Consider the following 20,356-nt stretch of genomic DNA (forward strand, 5'->3'; position numbering starts at 1 on the left):
AAGAGGAAATGCAGATGATAAACGGGTATCCATTGGACAAATATACACTCCTGGAAATGGAAAAAAGAACACATTGACACCGGTGTGTCAGACCCGCCATACTTGCTCCGGACACTGCGAGAGGGCTGTACAAGCATTGATCACACGCACGGCACAGCGGACACACCAGGAACCGCGGTGTTGGCCGTCGAATGGCGCTAGCTGCGCAGCATTTGTGCACCGCCGCCGTCAGTGTCAGCCAGTTTGCCGTGGCATACGGAGCTCCATCGCAGTCTTTAACACTGGTAGCATGCCGCGACAGCGTGGACGTGAACCGTATGTGCAGTTGACGGACTTTGAGCGAGGGCGTATAGTGGGCATGCGGGAGGCCGGGTGGACGTACCGCCGAATTGCTCAACACGTGGGGCGTGAGGTCTCCACAGTACATCGATGTTGTCGCCAGTGGTCGGCGGAAGGTGCACGTGCCCGTCGACCTGGGACCGGACCGCAGCGACGCACGCATGCACGCCAAGACCGTACGATCCTATGCAATGCCGTAGGGGACCGCACCGCCACTTCGCAGCAAATTAGGGACACTGTTGATCCTGGGGTATCGGCGAGGACCATTCGCAACCGTCTCCATGAAGCTGGGCTACGGTTCCGCACACTGTTAGGCCGTCTTCCGCTCACGCCCCAACATCGTGCAGTGGTGTCGCGACAGGCGTGAATGGAGGGACGAATGGAGACGTGTCGTCTTCAGCGATGAGAGTCGCTTCTGCCTCGGTGCCAATGATGGTCGTATGCGTGTTTGGCGCCGTGCAGGTGAGCGCCACAATCAGGACTGCATACGACCGAGGCACACAGGGCCAACACCCGGCATCATGGTGTGGGGAGCGATCTCCTACACTGGCCGTACACCTCTGGTGATCGTCGAGGGGACACTGAATAGTACACGGTACATCCAAACCGTCATCGAACCCATCGTTCTACCATTCCTAGACCGGCAAGGGAACTTGCTGTTCCAACAGGACAATGCACGTCCGCATGTATCCCGTGCCACCCGACGTGCTCTAGAAGGTGTAAGTCAACTACCCTGGCCAGCAAGATCTCCGGATCTGTCCCCCATTGAGCATGTTTGGGACTGGATGAAGCGTCGTCTCACGCGGTCTGCACGTCCAGCACGAACGCTGGTCCAACTGAGGCGCCAGGTGGAAATGGCATGGCAAGCCGTTCCACAGGACTACATCCAGCATCTCTACGATTGTCTCCATGGGAGAATAGCAGCCTGCATTGCTGCGAAGTTGGATATACGCTGTACTAGTGCCGACATTATGCATGCTCTGTTGCCTGTGTCTATGTGCCTGTGGTTCTGTCAGTGTGATCATGTGATGTATCTGACCCCAGGAATGTGTCAATAAAGTTTCCCCTTCCTGGGACAATGAATTCACGGTGTTCCTATTTCAATTTCCAGCAGTGTATTATACTAGAACTGACATGTGATTACATTTTCACTCAATTTGGGTGCATAGATCCTGAGAAATCAGTACCCAGAACAACCACCTCTGGCCGTAATAACGGCCTTGATACGCCTGGGCATTGAGTCAAACAGAACTTGGATGGCGTTGTGGTGGATTATTTCCGTGCAGTGGTTGGGCACTCTTCTGCTCCACTTTGATCCACTCCTTGTAGGCAGCTACTGCTCTGCGTACACAGATCAGAGCCTATCGGTTGGGGTAGGTCTAAAGCAACCTGTAATCAACCTGCAGGTTTTGCCGAGAGCAGTATCTACTTGTGTGGCATGAGATGATCTGTACCAGACTGGGTAAGCATATTCGGCAGTAGAAATGCACTGTGCCATTGCGGAAGAGCGAACAGTTTGTGGATGTGGGCTCCACAGTGTCCCCGCTGGTTCACGAAAAGCTGGCTCACTGGTTTCTCTGATATTCAGTTAAACGCGGAATCGACGACGGTGTGCTTTTGGCCCCAACAAATCATCTCTATCCTAGTCAACTGACCATCTCGGTGGTACTAGTTGAATCAATCATTTCCACAAACGGCACTTTGTGTTTGAAGTTGGTCGTTTACTGCGCAGGGATTGGCTTTCGTCTGCAGTGACGATATGAGCTCTGTTGCGTCTGATTTAAGAGCTAATAGATAAAGAAATCACTAGGAAAAGTTAGCCACAAAGGAACTAGGGCCTCTCATACCAGATCCGTGGACTGAGAAACTGACGAACTGTGTGATATGGTACATCTCCCCATCTAAACGTTTCTATGAGTATTCTATAAAAATTGCAGTAAATATGTCAATAACTTTTTGAGGGTTTTGCTATGTCTGCCTCCGGCAGCCAAGTGGTCAGCGCAACAGAGTGTCAATCCTAAGGGCCCGGGTTCGATTCCCGGCTCGATCGGAGATCTTCTCCGCTCAGGGACTGTGTGTTGTGATGTCCTAATCATCATCATTTCATCCCCATCGACGGGCAAGTCGCCGAAGTGGCGTCAGATCGAGAGACTGGCACCCACGATACGATCTATCCAAGCCGGCCGCGGTGGTCTCGCGGTTCTAGGCGCGCAGTCCGAAACCGTGCGGCTGCTACGGTCGCAGGTTCGAATCCTGCCTCGGGCATGGATGTATGTGATGTCCTTAGGTTAGTTAGGTTTAAGTAGTTCTATTTCTAGGGCACTGATGACCACAGCAGTTCAGTCCCATAGTGCTCAGAGCCATTTCAGCCAAAATATTTTCACATTCGGTGTAGAATGTTGATGATTGGAATTTAGCGAGAAGATTCCGTCGCAACGAAAAATGCCTTTCTTTTAATGATTTCCAGCCCAAATCCTGTATCATTTCAGTGACACTCTCCCCCATACTTCGCGATAATGCAAAACGTGTTGCCCTTCTTTGAACTTTTTCGATGTACTCCGTGAATCCTATATGGTAATGATCCCACACCGTGCAGCAGTATTCTAAAAGAGGACGGACAAGCGTAGTGTAGGCAGTCTCCTTAGTAGGTCTGTTAAATTTTCTAAGTTACCTGCCAAGAAAACACAGCCTTTGATTAGCCTTCCCCACACATTTTGTGTGTTCCTGCCGACCGGGGTGGCCGAACGGTTCTACGCGCTACAGTCTGGAACCGCGCGACCGCAACGGGTCGCAGGTTCAAATCCTGCCTTCGGCATGCATGTGTGTGATGTCCTTAGGTTAGTTAGGTTTAAGTAGTTCCAAGTTCTAGGAGACTGATGACCTCAGAAGTTGAATCCCATAGTGCTCAGAGCCATTTTTGTGTGTTCCTTCCAATTTAAATTGTTCGTAATTGTAATTCCTAGGCATTGAATTTACGGCCTTTAGATTTGACTGATTTATCGTGTCACCGAAGTTTAACGGATTCCTTTTATCACTCATGTGAATGAGCTCACACTTTTAGTTATTTAGGGTCACCTGCCAATGTTCGCACCATTCAGATATCTTTCTTATATCTTTTTGTAATTTGTTTTGATCTTCTGATGACTTTATTAATCGATAAACGACAGCGTCATCTTCAAACAGGCGAAGACGGCTGCTCAGATTGTATCCCAAACCGTTTATATAGATACGGAACAGCAAACGGCCAATAACGCTACCTTGGAGAACGCCAAAAATCACTTGGTTTACTCGATGACTTTCCGTCTGTTTCTAAGAACTGTGAGTTCTCTGACAGGAAATCACCGATCCAGTCACATAACTGAGACGATATTCCATAAGCAAGCGATTTCAAAAGCCTTCCGGAAATCAAGGAATACGGCATCGATCTGAAATCCCTTGTCAATCGCACTCAGCACTTCATGTGAATAAAGAGCTAGTTGTGTTTCACAACAACGCTGTTTTCTAAACCCATGTTGACTGTGTGTCAATAGACCGTTTCCTTCGAGGTAATTCATAATGTTCGAACACAATATATGTTCCAAAATCCTGCTGCATATCGACGTTAACGATATGGGTCTGTAATTTAGTGGATTACTCCTACTACCTTTCTTGAATATTGGTGTGACCTGTGCAAGTTTCCAATCTCTGTGTACGGATCTTCCGTCAACACCTCCTGATTTAACTCGCCTACATCCCGTTACTCGTGTTTTACTTGTATTTATGTTCATCGAACAACCTCTTCTCGAGACACTACCCATCCGACTCGATGATATTCCAAGTTCTTGGTCGTTTCTGACAAAATTACAATGCCATCACCAAACCTCATGGTTTTTATTTTCTCTTATTTCAGTTCCCTGTCCAGATAACTCATCGTTTCTTTTATGCTTGCTCAATGTACATATTGAATGACACCGGGGATCGGCTACATCTCTGTCTCGCTTCCTTGTCAACCACTACTTCCCTTTCTTGTCCTTCGGCCGTTACAACTGCAGAATGGTTTGTGTACAAGTTGCAAACAGCCTTTCAGTCCCCTGTATTTTATCCCTACTACGTTTAGAATTTGAATTTCAATTCGGTCTCATTCAGCTCCAGTTAGCCAATGACGCTTTCACTTTGCTTAAATTTGTGATCAAGCTCTCTTTGCTTTCGCAGCAACTTTTCAATACGGCTATTGAAGCACAGTTGGTCTTATTTGTTCTTCACAAACTTGTTTGGCCAAGCGCGAGAATAAAAAGTTTCCCATAATTCTAGGACACCTTGGCATCACCGAGTAGGGTAGAGCTCCTAAGCAATAGGCTGAATCGCACGCCATGTTTTCCCCAACTCTGAGGATACGGCAATTTCTTATAAAATTTGAGACTGCATGAAGTGTCTGAACAGTTGTTAATATGTATAGAGATATTAAGAATGCGCTTTTCGTGTAAATCGAAAATAGAAACGTAATATTACACGGCTATAAAAATGTGGCTAAGAACTTGCATTGTAGGTTGTAAATATGAAATCTAATGAGTTAAGAACTCGGTTCCAATGTAATCCAATACGGCTGTTATGCTATAAAGAAATACGTCGTTTTGTATTGTATAGAGGAGGAAAAATTATAGTTTGAGGCCACAGTGATACGAATTTTTATTCAGAATCTCATTTGTTGCTTTATTCTTTGAAGGTTATATCATTCGTGCAGGTTCCCTCACAATGTCCAGTGCGCTATAAACATATTTTATTACCATTCGTCCTATTCTACATGTATAGAAATGTGGTTAATTACTATGCAGTCCCTATATGTTTATTTGTGACAACGCCGTATAAAATTCCTCTCCACCTTTCCAATTGCGAAAAGATTTCTACGTTTTGCGGCTAGCTGCTTCAGTATAGTCTTCGACTCGCACTGCATAGCCGGCCGGGGTGGCCGAGCGGTTCTAGGCGCTACACTCCGCGCGACCGCTACGGTCGCAGGTTCGAATCCTGCCTCGGGCATGGATGTGTGTGGTGTCCTTAGGATAGTTATGTTTAAGTAGTCCTAAGTTCTAGGGGACTGATGACCTCAGATGTTAAGTCCCATAGTGCTCAGAGCCATCTGAACCATTTTTTTCCGGATTGCATACAACTATTTTCATGTTTACAATTAGTTTCATTAATATTTGCTTACAACACGCAACTGAACACCAAGGTCAGTGTCTCTGCGGCAATCAGTAGCTCATCTTTTTCTTCATGCGAAAACTATTTTGGCAATATTTAAGATTGAATAACAAGTACGTTGTGTTTGTTGTATTGATTTTTGTTTATTTCCAATTAGCTTTTTATGCCATCTTCAGGAAGCAACTGACTGGCGTCTGGCAGGGGACGCTGGTTCTTAGGTAACCGAACATTATCACTTCCATGGGGTGTTGCGCATGAAACTTGTTTCTTAAGTCTGAAATGCCACTTTACACAATGGACAATGTTGAGTACAATAAATAATTAAACTACACTATATTACATGTTAAATGGTTACAATGCTGCTTTGTGTATTCTTGACGTTGGCTGAGAAACTGTAAAACTGAGTACTCTTCATTTATGTTGTGCAACAAACATGTTTCTCAACATTGCAAACTAAACTTCAGGCAATAGAGAGTACTGCATCCCAAAAAACCGTAAGTTTTTCTGCGGACGGTTGGGTCTTAAACTTTTTCTTATACGGCGAATTTGGATGTTTCCATTTCCATACTGAGCCGTTTGCTCTCCGGCTCGTAACGATGGGTCCACGTTTCGTCACCAGTAATGATCCTGTCTAAGAAGTTACCATAGCGATCCAAATGTTTTCTGCATATGTCGGAGCGCGTTTGTTTATGCAACTGTGTGAGTTGTTTAGGTACCCACCTTGTTCAAACTTTTGAAACCCAAGTATGTTTTGAATGGTTTCTTAGGCAGAAGCGTGACTAATTTACAGACGATGTGCCACTTCGCCAATAGTTAATCGTCTGTCAAAGAGAATCATTTCACGTGGACGCTCAGTGGTTTCTTCATTTGTGGCGGCAAACGGTCGTCCGGCTGCTTCATCGAGCGTAACACTTGTCCGACCATTACGGAATTTTTCAGTCCACTCGTAGACACTCCGTTGCGGCAAAACATTGTTCCCGTACTGTACGCGAAAGTCTTCTATGAATTTCGGCACCTCATACACCTACCGACGACAAAAAACGGATCACTGAACGCTTCTCGTCTTTGGTGCAAATAGACAGCGGAGCAGCCATGATTAACAGCACGGCAGCGATAAAGAAACTAACCTAGCAGCTTGAAAATTGCAAACATATAACTACAAATAAACAAAGCATGCGTCATCAACTTAAAACGACAGTGCTATCAAAGTATAACTAAATTGCAGATAATATTTGACTTACCATCTAGTAAAGTGTGCAGCATTGCGTAATGAATAATACAATTTTTAAGTGTGCCAATAATTAGTAATTTCAAATGTTTCTAAAAAAAATTGTAACTGCACAATCGGAACTGGTATTTATCGATTATAACATCGAAACTAAAATATTTTGTGAAGTGATTCCTTTCCATAAATTTTAGCTCGAAAGGTAACATGCTGTGTGTAAAAGTATATGAAAGTTTTCTGAAAACCAACTGAGGTAATACTGATGTATCCAAAACCCGAAAAATAATACTGGTATCGACAACTGCTGTTGAGGAAAAGTAATGCTGGAGGAGGGTGTCCCGTTACATACCGGCTGATCAAATCGCGGAATAATGTAGATAGAGAGGTACAAATTGACACACATGCTTGGAATGACATGGGGTTTTATTAGGACCAAAAAAATACAAACGTTCACAAAATGTCCGACAGATGGCGCTTCATCTGATCAGAATAGCAATAATTAGCATAACAAAGTAAGACAAAGCAACGATGATGTTCTTTACACGAAATGCTCAATATGTCCACCACCATTCGTCAACAATAGCTGTAGTCGAGGGGAATGTAGTGAACAGCACTGTAAAGCATGTCCGGAGTTATGGTGAGGCATTGGCGTCGGATGTTGTGTTTCAGCAAGAGATCACTCACGCGTCTAGCAATATGGTGTGGTTCTAATAAAACCGCATGTCATTGCAAGCGTGTGTCTCAATTTGTACCTCTCTGTCTACATTATTCCGCGATTTATTAAGTTCTCAAATTTATACTGACTTTTTGATCACCCGGTACTTCTGTGTGGGGGTGGTACCTGTGTCCTTACTTCAGCACGTGTTCGGCAGAGATGGGCTCTTGAGTCACGTAATCTCCAGCTGCGTTCGCGTTCCATGAGCCTAGTCTTTAAGGCTCTGCCTGTCTAACCAATTGTTGCAGTCGCAGCAAGTGAATTTGAAACGGTTAGCGCAGTCTGCAGCTCAGAAGCCACCAATATTTGCGACGAATTCTTCGACTCGTTTACTTAGAAATCTCCACGAATGTCCTATACTTTGTCAGGCAGGCCAGCTCAGGTTGCAGGAGTCTCTCCGAGATTCGGGCTATAACTGCGAGCACCTGCCCTAATCCGTGCGCTGCAGGGTAACCGCGTACTGTTTTGTGGTGCCTGCCCGGCTTTTTCCCGCGGTCGAGGAACAGCAAGCGCAAACGAGCAGTTTAATAATGTGCAGCCTTCGCTCCCATTAAGCGTGAATTTCCTGGCACCTGCAGCGCGAACCCCGTTTTTAATTTCACACGCCGAAGAGCACTAATCGCCGACCGCTCGCTCCATCGCAAACAGCTTCTCGTTAACCCGCAAACGCAAACGCCAAAGTACTGCGCGCTTCGCAAACCTGCAGCTACTTTTAGCTTCAATCTACGGTGTTTGACCACTGCTAAGAAACAGAGACATTGCTGGACAGGAAAAATCGCGAGCAATAATGCACGACATGAGACACAGTACAAATGGCTCTGAACACTATGGGACTTAATATCTGAGGTCATCAGTCCCCTAGGACTTAGAACTACTTGTTGTTGTTGTTGTTGTGGTCTTCAGTCCTGAGACTGGTTTGATGCAGCTCTCCATGCTACTCTATCCTCTACGTGCCTCTTCATCTCCCAGTACCTACTGCAGCCTTTTTTTTTTTTTTTTGTCATCAGTCTACTGACTCGTTTGATGCGGCCCGCCAGCCACGAATTCCTCCCCTGTGCTAACCTCTTCATCTCAGAGTAGCACTTGCAACCTACGTCCTCAATTATTTGCTTGACATATTCCAATCTCTGTCTTCCTCTACAGTTTTTGCCCTCTACAGCTGCCTCTATTACCATGGAAGTCATTCCCTCGTGTCTTAGCAGATGTCCTATCATCCTGTCCCTTCTCCTTATCAGTGTTTTCCACATATTCCTTCCCTCTCCGATTCTGCGTAGAACCTCCTCATTCCTTACCTTATCAGTCCACCTAATTTTCAACATTCGTCTATAGCACCACGTCTCAGATGCTTCGATTCTCTTCTGTTCCGGTATTCCCACAGTCCATGTTTCACTACCATACAATGCTGTACTCCAGACGTACATCCTCAGAAATTTCTTCCTAAAATTAAGGCCCGTATTTGATATTAGTAGACTTCTCTTGGCCAGAAATGCCTTTTTTGCCATAGCGAGTCTGCTTTTGATGTCCTCCTTGCTCCGTCTGCCATTGGTTATTTTACTGCCGAGGTAGCAGAATTCCTTAACTTCATTGACTTCCTGACCATCAATCCTGATGTTAAGTTTCTCGCTGTTCTCATTTCTACTACTTCTCATTACCTTCGTCTTTCTCCGATTTACTCTCAAACCATACTGTGTACTCATTACACTGTTCATTCCGTTCAGCAGATCATTTAATTCTTCTTCACTTTCACTCAGGACAGCAATGTCATCAGCGAATCATATCATTGATATCCTATCACCTTGTATTTTAATTCCACTCCTGAACCTTTCTTTTATTTCCATCATTGCTTCCTCGATGTACAGATTGAAGAGTAGGCGCGAAAGGCTACAGCCTTGTCTTACTCCCTTCTTAATACGAGCACTTCGTTCTTGATCGTCCACTCTTATTATTCCCTCTTGGTTGTTGTACATATTCTGTATGACCCGTCTCTCCCTATAGCTTACCCCTACTTTTTTCAGAATCTTGAACAGCTTGCACCATTTTATATTGTCGAACGCTTTTTCCAGGTCGACAAATCCTATGAACGTGTCTTGCTTTTTCTTTAGCCTTGCTTCCATTATTAGCCGTAACGTCAGAATTGCCTCTGCAGCCTGCTGCCTACATCCTTCTAAATCTGCTTAGTGTATTCATCTCTTGGTCTCCCTCTACGATTTTTACCCTCCACGCTGCCCTCCAATACTAAATTGATGTTCCCTTGATGCCTCAGAACATGTCCTACCAACCGATCCCTTGTTCTGGTCAAGTTGTGCCACAAACTCCTCTTCTCCCCAACTCATTTCAACACCTCCTCATTAGTTATTTAATCTACCCACCTAATCTTCAGCATTCTTCTGTATCACCACAATTCGAAAACTTGTACTATATTCTCTTCTTGTCCAAACTATTTATTGTCCATGTTTCGCTTCCATAGATGGCTACACTCCATACAAATACTTTCAGAAACGACTTCCTGGCACTTAAATCTATACTCGATGTTAACAAATTTCTCTTCTTCAGAAACGCTTTCCTTACGATTGCCAGTCTACATTTTATATCCTCTCTACTTCGACCATCATCAGTTATTTTGCTCCGCAAATAGCAAAACTCCTTCACTACTTTAAACCTAACTAACCTAAGGACATCACAGGCATCCGTGCCCGAGGCAGGATTCGAACCTGCGACCGTAGCGGTCGCGCAGTTGCGGACTGACGCGCCTAGAACCGCTCGGTCACCGAGGCCGGTTGAGACACAGTACATAAGTAATAGATGTCGAGTGGTGTATTTATAACGAAAAAAAGATACTGATTTTACCAACAAACAAACACTATGTGATCAAAAGTGTCCGGACACCTCCAAAAACATACGTATTAGGTGCATTGTCCTGCCACCTACTGCCAGGTACTCTATATCAGCGACCTCACTAGGGAACCTCCCCATCACACCCCCCTCAGATCTAGTTATAGGTTGGCACAGAGGATAGGTCTTGAAAAACTGAACACAGATCAATCGAGAAAACAGTAAGAAGTTGTGTGGAACTATGAAAAAAATAAGCAAAACATACAAACTGAGTAGTCCATGCGCAAGATAGGCAATATTAAGGAGAATGTGAGCTCAAGAGCGCCGTGGTCCCGTGGTTAGCGTAAGCGGCTGCGGAACGAGTCGTCCTTGGTTCAAGTCTTCCCTCGAGTGAAGAGTCTAATTTTTATTTTCAGACAATTATTATTTGTGCGTCTGTCCGATGCGAGGTTTTCGGCAAGTGAAATACTTCATGAAAAGATTCTATGATTTTGCGAAGCTCCACAGGTACACAGAGCAGTATTGTTTACGCGATCGTGTCTCAATTATCAAACTTCAGGCACTCACACATAATGACCTCACTACACGGTAAATTACAGCATCATCTGCGAAAAGCCTAAGAGAACTGCTCAGATTGTCACCTAGGTCATTTGTATAGATCAGGAACAGCACAGGTCCCAGGACGCTTCCCTGGGGAACACCTGATATCACTTCAGTTTTACTCGACGATTTGCCGTCTATTACTACGAACTGCGACCTTCCTGACAGGAAATCACGAATCCAGTCGCACAACTGAGACGATACCCCTTAGGCCCGCAGCTTGACTAAAAGTCGCTTGCGAGGAACGGTGTCAAAAGCTTTCCGGAAATCTAGAAATACAGAATCAACTTGAGATCCCCTGTCGATAGCGGCCATTACTTCGTGCGAATAAAGAGCTAGCTGCGTTGCAGAAGAACGATGTTTTCTGAAACCATGCTGATTACGTATCAATAGATCAGCAGAATCAACCGCCTACGCCTTAGTGAGTACGATATTATGGTCAGTTTTGACGTAGTGGCGCTGTTTACGAATGTGCCTATCAAAGACGCTTTGGACCATATTTCGCAGTACTTTGTGACGTGGTCGAGCTATTTAGGCACACTATTACGTCGTCCTATTTCGTGCACAACGGCTGGTATTATTATCACTCAGACGGCGTAGCAATGGGAAGCCCGTTGGCTCCAGCTGTTGCAAACCTCTTCATGGAGAATTTTGAGGATATTGCCATGAATACAGCGCCATTGAAGGCGAAGTGTTTTTCGATACGTTGACGACACGTTCGTCATTTGTCCACACGGACGCGAGAAATTAGACGAGTTTTTGGAACACCTCAATGGCATCATCAGAAATATCTTGTTCACCACGGAGGTGGAAAAAGATAATGCACTGAACTTCCGCGACGTCCTTGTGCACCGTAAACGGGTGCTTCGGCCACAGCGTCTACAGAAAACCCGCCCACGGAGACGTGTACCTGCACGCCACCAGCCGTCGCCATCCAGCACAGAAGCGCACAGTGTTACAAACATTGGTGCATCGTGCAAGAGTAATATCAGACGACGATAACCTGCCCCACGAAGTGAGCCAGCTACGAAAGATTTTCAGGAAGAACGGCTACAGCGCCCATCAAGTGAAATAAGTGATTTCTGGGAAATATCAGAATAAGACCACAGACGAAGAGCAGGAAAAGAAACTTGCTTTGCTGCCATTTTGTGGCTCTGTGTAGGGCAAGTTAAGCCGCCTGTTGAAAAGACACAAGAGTAAGTCAATCTTCTGGCCTCCAACGAAAATCCATCAATTACTGAGGCCAGTTAAAGACTCAGTAGGTCTCAGAACACCTGGAGTCTACGAAATACCGTGTGTGTGTGTGTGTGTGAGTGTGTGTGTGTGTGTGTGTGTGTGTTTGTGTGTATGGCCAGAAGTACATCGGACAAAGAGTGCGTGCTGTGGAACAGCGCAGGAAAGAACATGAGAGGTATGATCGCCTACGCTATCCATAGAAATCTGCGTTAGCTGAGCATGCGTTAGAAAACGGTCGCCACATAAAATTTGACGATACCTTGTAATGGTTCTTTATTTACGTGGCCGTTACGGCAGTCCAACCCCAGTTCCCGATACCAGTAATATCGTACTACTTTTCTGCGAAGTAACAGACATATTTTTGTGACAATATTCACATTTGGTTTTTATTAATGTATAGCTACTCCGATGTATCAATATATTACAGTGATATGGTTCTTGTGTGTATTCATTTCTGTGAGACTGTCATAATCTGTGACTTACTTGTAAGCGCTTTGGCGCGAATGCGCACAGAGCAGTCTTTGTTTCACTTTGCAGAAGTTAAGTTATTTCGCTTTGTAAAAGAACAGTCAAGTCTTGTGTCAGGTTAAAGTGGAAATTAAATATATGAAGATTGATGCAAAACTGCTTTCTCGATGATGTGACAATTAAGAAGTAAAAGAACAGTCAAGTCTTGTGTCAGGTTAAAGTGGAAATTAAATATATGAAGATTTATGCAAAACTGCTTTCTCGATGATGTGACAATTAAGAAGTACTATATGTGAATTTACAAGAAGTTTAATCAAAATGTGGATCGTGAGCACCAAGTCAAAAATTATTTCTACCATACCATTGTTCTGATATGGGATTGTTTGATCATTAAGAATTTCCTGGAAAAACGCACTTGTTAGGTCTTCAAATATTGCTGAAATACAGATCTAGACCTTCTAGCAGTCAAAGTGGAATTGCCGTAGAATCAACAAGATGACCCATAACAACTTCGACGAAATCTACAAGGGAATCCATTCGAGATAAGTGCCAAAATTAATGACTTTTTTACAGTGACTTCATTAATTCCATTCTGACGATACCATCCGCAGTCAATAACCTTGTTGTTGCCCGATAAAGCGAACATATGCCGCGTGAGCAACATTATTTCATTTCTAACCTAGTTTGCAAGTGGTGGTATTGTTAGAACCTCTATCGTGGCTCGCACTAACAGCTTCTGGGACAGTTTAATAAAGGAAGCTATTGAAATAAAAATTACCGCAAACACCCTGAATAGAGACCGTGGCTTGTAGCTCAGCGCTGCATGGGATCCAGCGATCGCGCGGTTGGAGAGGGCACATCGAACGCACACTCAAAACATGTCATGGGCACCAGTGACGTCACAGCCGGCAGCTGGCGTATGTAAGGGCGCACCAACAGCCCACAGGCAGTCATAACACTTGACAATGGCCAAGGAGTCCTTCGCCGAAAGCTCGTGTAGTTTTAAGCAACTGACGCAGTTGGAAACCCGACAACATTTTATTCATAGTTCCGGAATGTTTTGAACGCAACTCGTACATTTTGCTGCTTCTAGATTAAAATCATTTTCGCTTTATAACATTCGTGTCCCTTTTACTTAACGCTGTTTATTGCCCTTCTTCACGTGTTTTGACGTTGACTCTTCTTTCTACAGTTGTTGGCACAGTTTTTAATCCCAAAAATAGCTTGGTTGTTGTTGTGTACGTAGTCCCGCGTAGCCAGCGCGTACACAACTTTCCCACTAGAGCGTGCCCCGCTAAGCACAACAGCGCAGGCGCAGCGCTCGTCCGTCTCCACACTACGAGATGGTGCTGCCTTAGAGACGGACCAAATTCTGCTTCCACCGATCCGGGTATTAATATGTCATGCAGCCAACGAGATTGCTGCAAACGTGGAACCTTTTCTCCTCGCGGATCACACTCGCGCAGTGATACATGAACGCACGACGTATTATAACAAGTGTACAGACCTCCGATTAGTCAGTCTGCATTAGTCTGTACCAGTCTGTACGAGTTCTACATTTGTCTCTACCAGTCTATAGTCAAGTTACAGTTTGCGCCTAATAAGATTACCATATTCCTGTACATAGCCATGAAGATAAATGTATAGACACTTTGTCAAGTATCAGAGGTACGTGAGAATAAGATTAATGTACCAAGACCAAAGGAACTTCAGATTGTGAATTGTAAATAGCATCCAGAACCAAGTGAAGTAATTTTTATGCTTGTTATTATTTTAATAAATGTGTGTGAAAATTAATCAAGTTCTGTTTAAAGTTGGTCACCGTCAATCTGCTACTGTAACCGTGCAGGTGGCATTTCTATCGTCTGACCTAACGGCAGAAGATAAACACGCCACGATAAGACCACGAGACGTATTGCTGACACTCGCCTACTTCGTTAGAGCGACAAGTCAAATAATCTGATGGTGTGTGTACTGAAGGTCTTACGGTACGCACACCACAGTTTCGCTGTTCTCCCAACGCGGTTTTTCGGTTGTAAGGAACGCGCTTTTCTTTCTCTGCATTTCCCGTCTTTGCACTCCACCGAACTTGCGTACAACTTCACAAAAGTTGTGTCACAGATATTTGTACTGTGGTACCGCTTGTTTTACAGTGAGCGCTGCGTTCCTGCGCGTTCGTTTATATTTGGTGTACGCTGTCAGTAACTGCAGGCCCTTGTGAATGCATCGCTTTTAGTAGATATGTCGTATTCATGTGCCTCAGTGGAGATTTTAAATATTCTAGCGTGGCTCGCTGCGTCATTCACGGTCGAATAACAACGGAATAACTGGTACACAAGTAGGGTTAATTCGCAGCAGCAAGCCGTGCGGCTGTATTCCAGTCGCTGTGTCGTTTTGAATGCGCGTCTGTTTACACTAGGGTACAACTTACGGTGCGTTTAGCCGGGCCACAGAAATTGCACATTGCCAACAATGCACCCAGGAACAGTCGCGCCGGGCAGCTTTGCGACCAAACGTACTCCAGCCACATGTACGTCAATATTTCTGGCTACTATTGCCCGGCAATATTTGCTCCAATACAGTTATCGGCTACAAGGGCCGCAGTACAGTCGCAAAAAGGACGGAAGCTAGATAGTGGAGTTCAGTGTGGTAACAAAAGTCATTTCAAGCGTTCCCCAAAATACTGCTATAGGCCCTTTGCTGTTCCTTACCTATATGAACGGTTCAAACGGCTCTGAGCACTATGGGACTTAACTTCTGAGGTCATCAGTCCCCTAGAACTTAGAACTAAAACTTCGTGGCAGATTAAAACTGTGTGCCCGACCGAGAATCGGGCGTGAGTCGTGCTTGGGCAGCTCAGTTGGTAGAGCACTTGCCCGCGAGAGCCAAAGGTCCCGAGTTCGAGTCACGGTCGGGCACACAGTTTTAATCTGCCAGGAAGTTTCATATCAGCGCACACTCCGCTGCAGAGTGAAAATCTCATTCTGGAACTTAGAACTACTTAAAACCTAACTAACCTAAGGACACCACACACATCCATGCCCGAGGCAGGATTCGAACCTGCGACCGTACCGGTCGCGCGGTTCCAGACTGTAGCGCCTAGAACCGCTCGGCCACTCCGGCCTACCTATATGATCGATTCGGGAGACAATCTGAGCAGCCGTCTTCGCTTGTTTGCAGTTGACGCTGTCGTTTATAGGCTAATAAAGTCATCAGAAGATCAATACAAACTGCAAAACGATATAGAAAAAAATATCTGAATGGTGCGAAAAGTAGCAGCGGGGCCTAAATAACGAAAAGTGTGAGGTCATCCACATGAGTGCTAAAAGAAACACGTTAAACTTCGGTTACACAATAATCAGGCTAATCTAAAAGTCGTAAATTCAACTAAATACTCACATATTACAATTACGAACAACTTAAATTGGAAGGAACACGTAGAAATTGTTGTGAGGAAGGCTAAGCAAAGACTGCGTTTTATCGGCAGGACACTTAGAAAATGTAACAGACCTACTAAGAAGACTGCCTACACTACGCTTGTCCGTCCTCTTTTAGAATACTGCTGCGCGGTGTGGGATCCTTACCAGATAGGAGTGACGGAGTACATCGAAAAAGTTCAAAGAAAGGCAGCACGTTTTGTATTATCGCGAAATATGGTAGAGAGTGTCACAGAGATGATACAGGATTTGGGCTGAATATCATAAAAAGAAAGGCGTTTTTCGTTGCGACGGAATCTTCTCACGAAATTCCAATCACCAACTTTCTCCTCCGAATGCGAAAACATTTTGTTGACACCGACCTACATAGAGAGGAACGATTACCAACATAAAATAAGAGAAATCAGAGCTCGTACGGAAAGATATAGGTGTTCATGCTTTCCGCGCGCTATACGAGATTGGAATAATAGAGAATTGTGAAGGTGGTTCGATGAACCCTCTGCCAGGCACTTAAATGTGATTTGCAGAGTATACATGTAGATGTAGATATAGAATCAGATTACTTTTCTTAAAACAGTGACCTTTTCCGTCAGATAATCTCGGGAGATTTCCACTATCTCGTCAAATGAACAGAACGACATTTTCAGGAATCTTGAAAATTTAGCGCTGTAAAGTTCTGAAATCATTATAAAACTGTCAAATAACGCGTTAATACAAAGCGTGTTTTGTAAGTAAGTACCGTTTTGAAATTTAAAAAAGACGTGCTAAGATATCTCAATAATTTTATTTTTACATGAAAGTCTGTACCTTAATCTATTTTCTACATACTTTCCGTCAGTATTGAGGCACTTGTCATGACGTTGTGCCAGTTTTTGAATACCCTCCTCATAGAAGTCTGCCTGACTTTGTTAACCACTGCATCGTCACTGTTTTGACTTCGTCATCGTCTTGAAGACGCTGACTCCCAGGTGTTTCTCCAAGTGCAGGGACAGACGGTAGTTACTGGGTGCAAGATCGGGGCTGTACGGAGGATGATCTGGAGTTTCCCTTCGAAAATATGTGATGAGATGTTTGGTCTGATAAGCCACACGTGGACGGGCATTGCCTTGCAGCAAAACGATGCCCTTGCTCAACTTGACACATCTTTTGTTCTGAATTGAACGTCGCAGGTTGCGCAGTGACTTACAGCAAACTGCTGCATTGATTGTCTCATTACGAGGCAGAAATTTCACAAGCAATACTCCTTTACTGTCCCAAAAAACTGTGCACTTCATTTTCCGGCCAAAAATTGTTTGCTTAAGCTTCACTTTTCTGGGTGAATCTGAATGCCGCCATTCCGTGGACTGTTGCTTTGATTCTGGTGTGACGTAGGCCACCCATGTTTCATCCCCGTAACAATTTGGCTTAAGAAATCATCATCATCGTTGTGGTACCGCTTGACGAAAGTCAATGCACTGTCTAAACGTTTGGTTTTGTGCACATCCGTCAACATTTTCCGTACCCAACGTGCGCACAATTTTCGGTAATTCAAGTGCTCGGTCACAATGCCATGAAAAACACTACGAGAAACATTAGGAAAATCATCCCGCAGGGAGAAAATCGCAAAGCGTCTGTTTTCTCTCACCCTATTGTCTACTTCCTGCACCAATCCTTCATAAACAACTGAAGGACGCCCACTCCCTTGTTCATCGTGCACATTTGTGCGGCCATCTTTAAATGCTCTCATCCACTTTCTTACCATTCCATCACTCATAATGTTTTCTCCGTAAACTGCACAGATGTCACGATGAATATCGATCGCTTTTAGGCCTTTAGCACTAATAAATCTTATGACAGCCCGTACTTCACAGTCGGCGGGACTCACGATTATCGGAGGCATCTTAAACACTCAGTACACAACGTAAACAAGGAAGAATCAGACTGTAATGGCGTCAGTGTGTAGATTAAGGTACAGGCTTTCATGTAAAAATGAGATATCTTAGCACGTCTTTTTTTTAAAATTTCAAAACGGTCCTTACTTAAAAAAAAAACACGCTCGTATGATGATCCGTGATAAACATGAAGTGCCTAGAACTTTTGTGGATTACCTTTTTATTTCGAAGTTTTGCACTTGTACTGAAAGGTGACTGAAGGCATTGCTCTTGCGTCTCGCACCGCCAGATCTGAAGGTTGCCAGCAAAGCGGCCCCAGTGCGGTAGAGCCCTGAACATCTGCTTTGGATTCACTCGCTGTGATGTAGGCGTCCCGCATCTCCGTTGTGTCACGCGGGTTGCCGATGTCGCAGGTCGGTTACGACCCAATCACGCCAGCCAGCTGTATCTCGTGACGTGGGATATCCATTCGGTGTACACATAAACGTTGAGGGGGTATTACACGACCATCCAGCGCGAACGGTACTGCTCCTGCACGACAGCCATCTAGCGGCAGAAGGGGTGAAACTACGAAAATTAGCAGACACATTATCTGCGCTCCGGGATGGAGTGTTCCAAACTGCCTTCAATCCGCGCATGCGCAGTAGGCAGCAATAAGTGGCGCATGCGTAGAAGGGCGTACCACATCAGTATCTGCTTGTTTGGTTATTGCTAGGCGGCTAGATTTTAGTGTTGGGGATTTTCCGCACTTTTATTCACTAAGTAGGTTTCATATAAGGCACAAAACAAAACTTTTTTTACTGTAGACCCTTTTATACTAGCTGCCTGTAAAAGCATTTTTTTCTTTTGATTAGTTCATGTTATAGGAATGACATGGAGCAAAGAGGCGTGACGCGTCTAAACTCAGGCATACAGCGAGGAAAGGTGTATGTATGACCCATTGTATCATAATAAGGTACGTCGGCAATCGTTTCTTTCTGAGTAATGTGCATATAACGTTACACGGTAATTTTCGATTTATATCGTACTGCCTTACTTACGAAAGTTCATCTTTGATCTCATTGTATCTTTTGCTTTATTTCAGCACGCCAGAAAAGAGAAACTGGCAATGGTAGAGGAGAAAGTGTTTGTGATTTGCCCCAGTGGCCAGACGCCCACTGCAAAACTGTTAGTAGTATAACATACATTCCAAACTAAGAAAAATAACACAAGTGCACCTTTAAGTATAGATCCTTGAAAATGTAGCAAATTGCAGTGCATACATCCACAACTGCTTATGCAATGGTGAGCTGTGCTATTCTGGGGTTAAAAGCCAGACTCTTTTTTGATTCTCCAGTAGCTAGGAAACGTAATGTTACAACCACACGGCTACGTAACAAGGAATTTACCGGTATTTTATTCGTGATCGAGGCTGGTATGATCACAAAGCGCAGAAACGTATTATTTAATTCCGACTTTCGAGAATGTGCCACAGCCTCGCTCATGAATGTGTCCCACTCGCTAATTCCATCTTCTGTCACAGACAGCAGCTTCTCGAAACAGCCCATGTCCTTCCTCACGAAGCTCCGGCATTCATGCGGCTCTTCGAGCCACAGTTCTTTCATAGGCAGTGAACACAATCCCCAGCCTTTGTCCCTTCTTTTCAGCCAGGGTCGAACTCAACAACGTGTGGCTTTCCGTTTTCGTCGTCGTTCTGCTGTCCTAATCCGAAGACTTACAGCCACTGGCAGGGCATAGCTCCAAAAAACAAGTGGTCTCCACGAGTGCAAAATGGTGTATAAATGTAAATTTAAACACACATATACCTGTGTAACGAAGAGTCGTAAAATAAAACTAACCGTTGAGTCTTTGAGCCGGCCGCGGTGGCCGAGCGGTTCTAGGCGCTTCAGTCTGGAACCGCAGGATCGCTACGGTCACAGGTTCGAATCCTGCCTCGGGCATGGATGTGTGAAATGTCCTTAGGTTAGTTAGGTGTAATGACTCAGAGCCATTTGATTCATAAAAGTAGTAACCTGCATAAGAGAATAACAATTACTTACTAAATAATAATAAAAAATTTCTTATTAAATACGAACGTTGAGCTGACAAAAATACACTCCTGGAAATTGAAATAAGAACACAGTGAATTCATTGTCCCAGGAAGGGGAAACTTTATTGACACATTCCTGGGGTCAGATACATCACATGATCAAACTGACAGAACCACAGGCACATAGACACAGGCTACAGAGCATGCACAATGTCGGCACTAGTACAGTGTATATCCACCTTTCGCAGCAATGCAGGCTGGTATTCTCCCATGGAGACGATCGTAGAGATGCTGGATGTAGTCCTGTGGAACGGCTTGCCATGCCATTTCCACCTGGCGCCTCAGTTGGAGCAGTGTTCGTGCTGGACGTGCAGACCGCGTGAGACGACGCTTCATCCAGTCCCAAACATGCTCAATGGGGGACAGATC

The 20,356-nt window shown here is 44.6% G+C and overlaps 1 protein-coding gene across 2 annotated transcripts in view; it reads right to left on the reverse strand.

Annotated features, from left to right (window-relative positions):
- LOC126295334 (alpha-mannosidase 2) overlaps positions 1-20,356 on the reverse strand; it is a 923,615-nt gene that overhangs the window by 394,559 nt on the left and 508,700 nt on the right. The window lies entirely within an intron of this gene.

This window comes from Schistocerca gregaria, chromosome 11, assembly GCF_023897955.1.
Source record: "Schistocerca gregaria isolate iqSchGreg1 chromosome 11, iqSchGreg1.2, whole genome shotgun sequence".
NCBI classification, from domain to species: domain Eukaryota; kingdom Metazoa; phylum Arthropoda; class Insecta; order Orthoptera; family Acrididae; genus Schistocerca; species Schistocerca gregaria.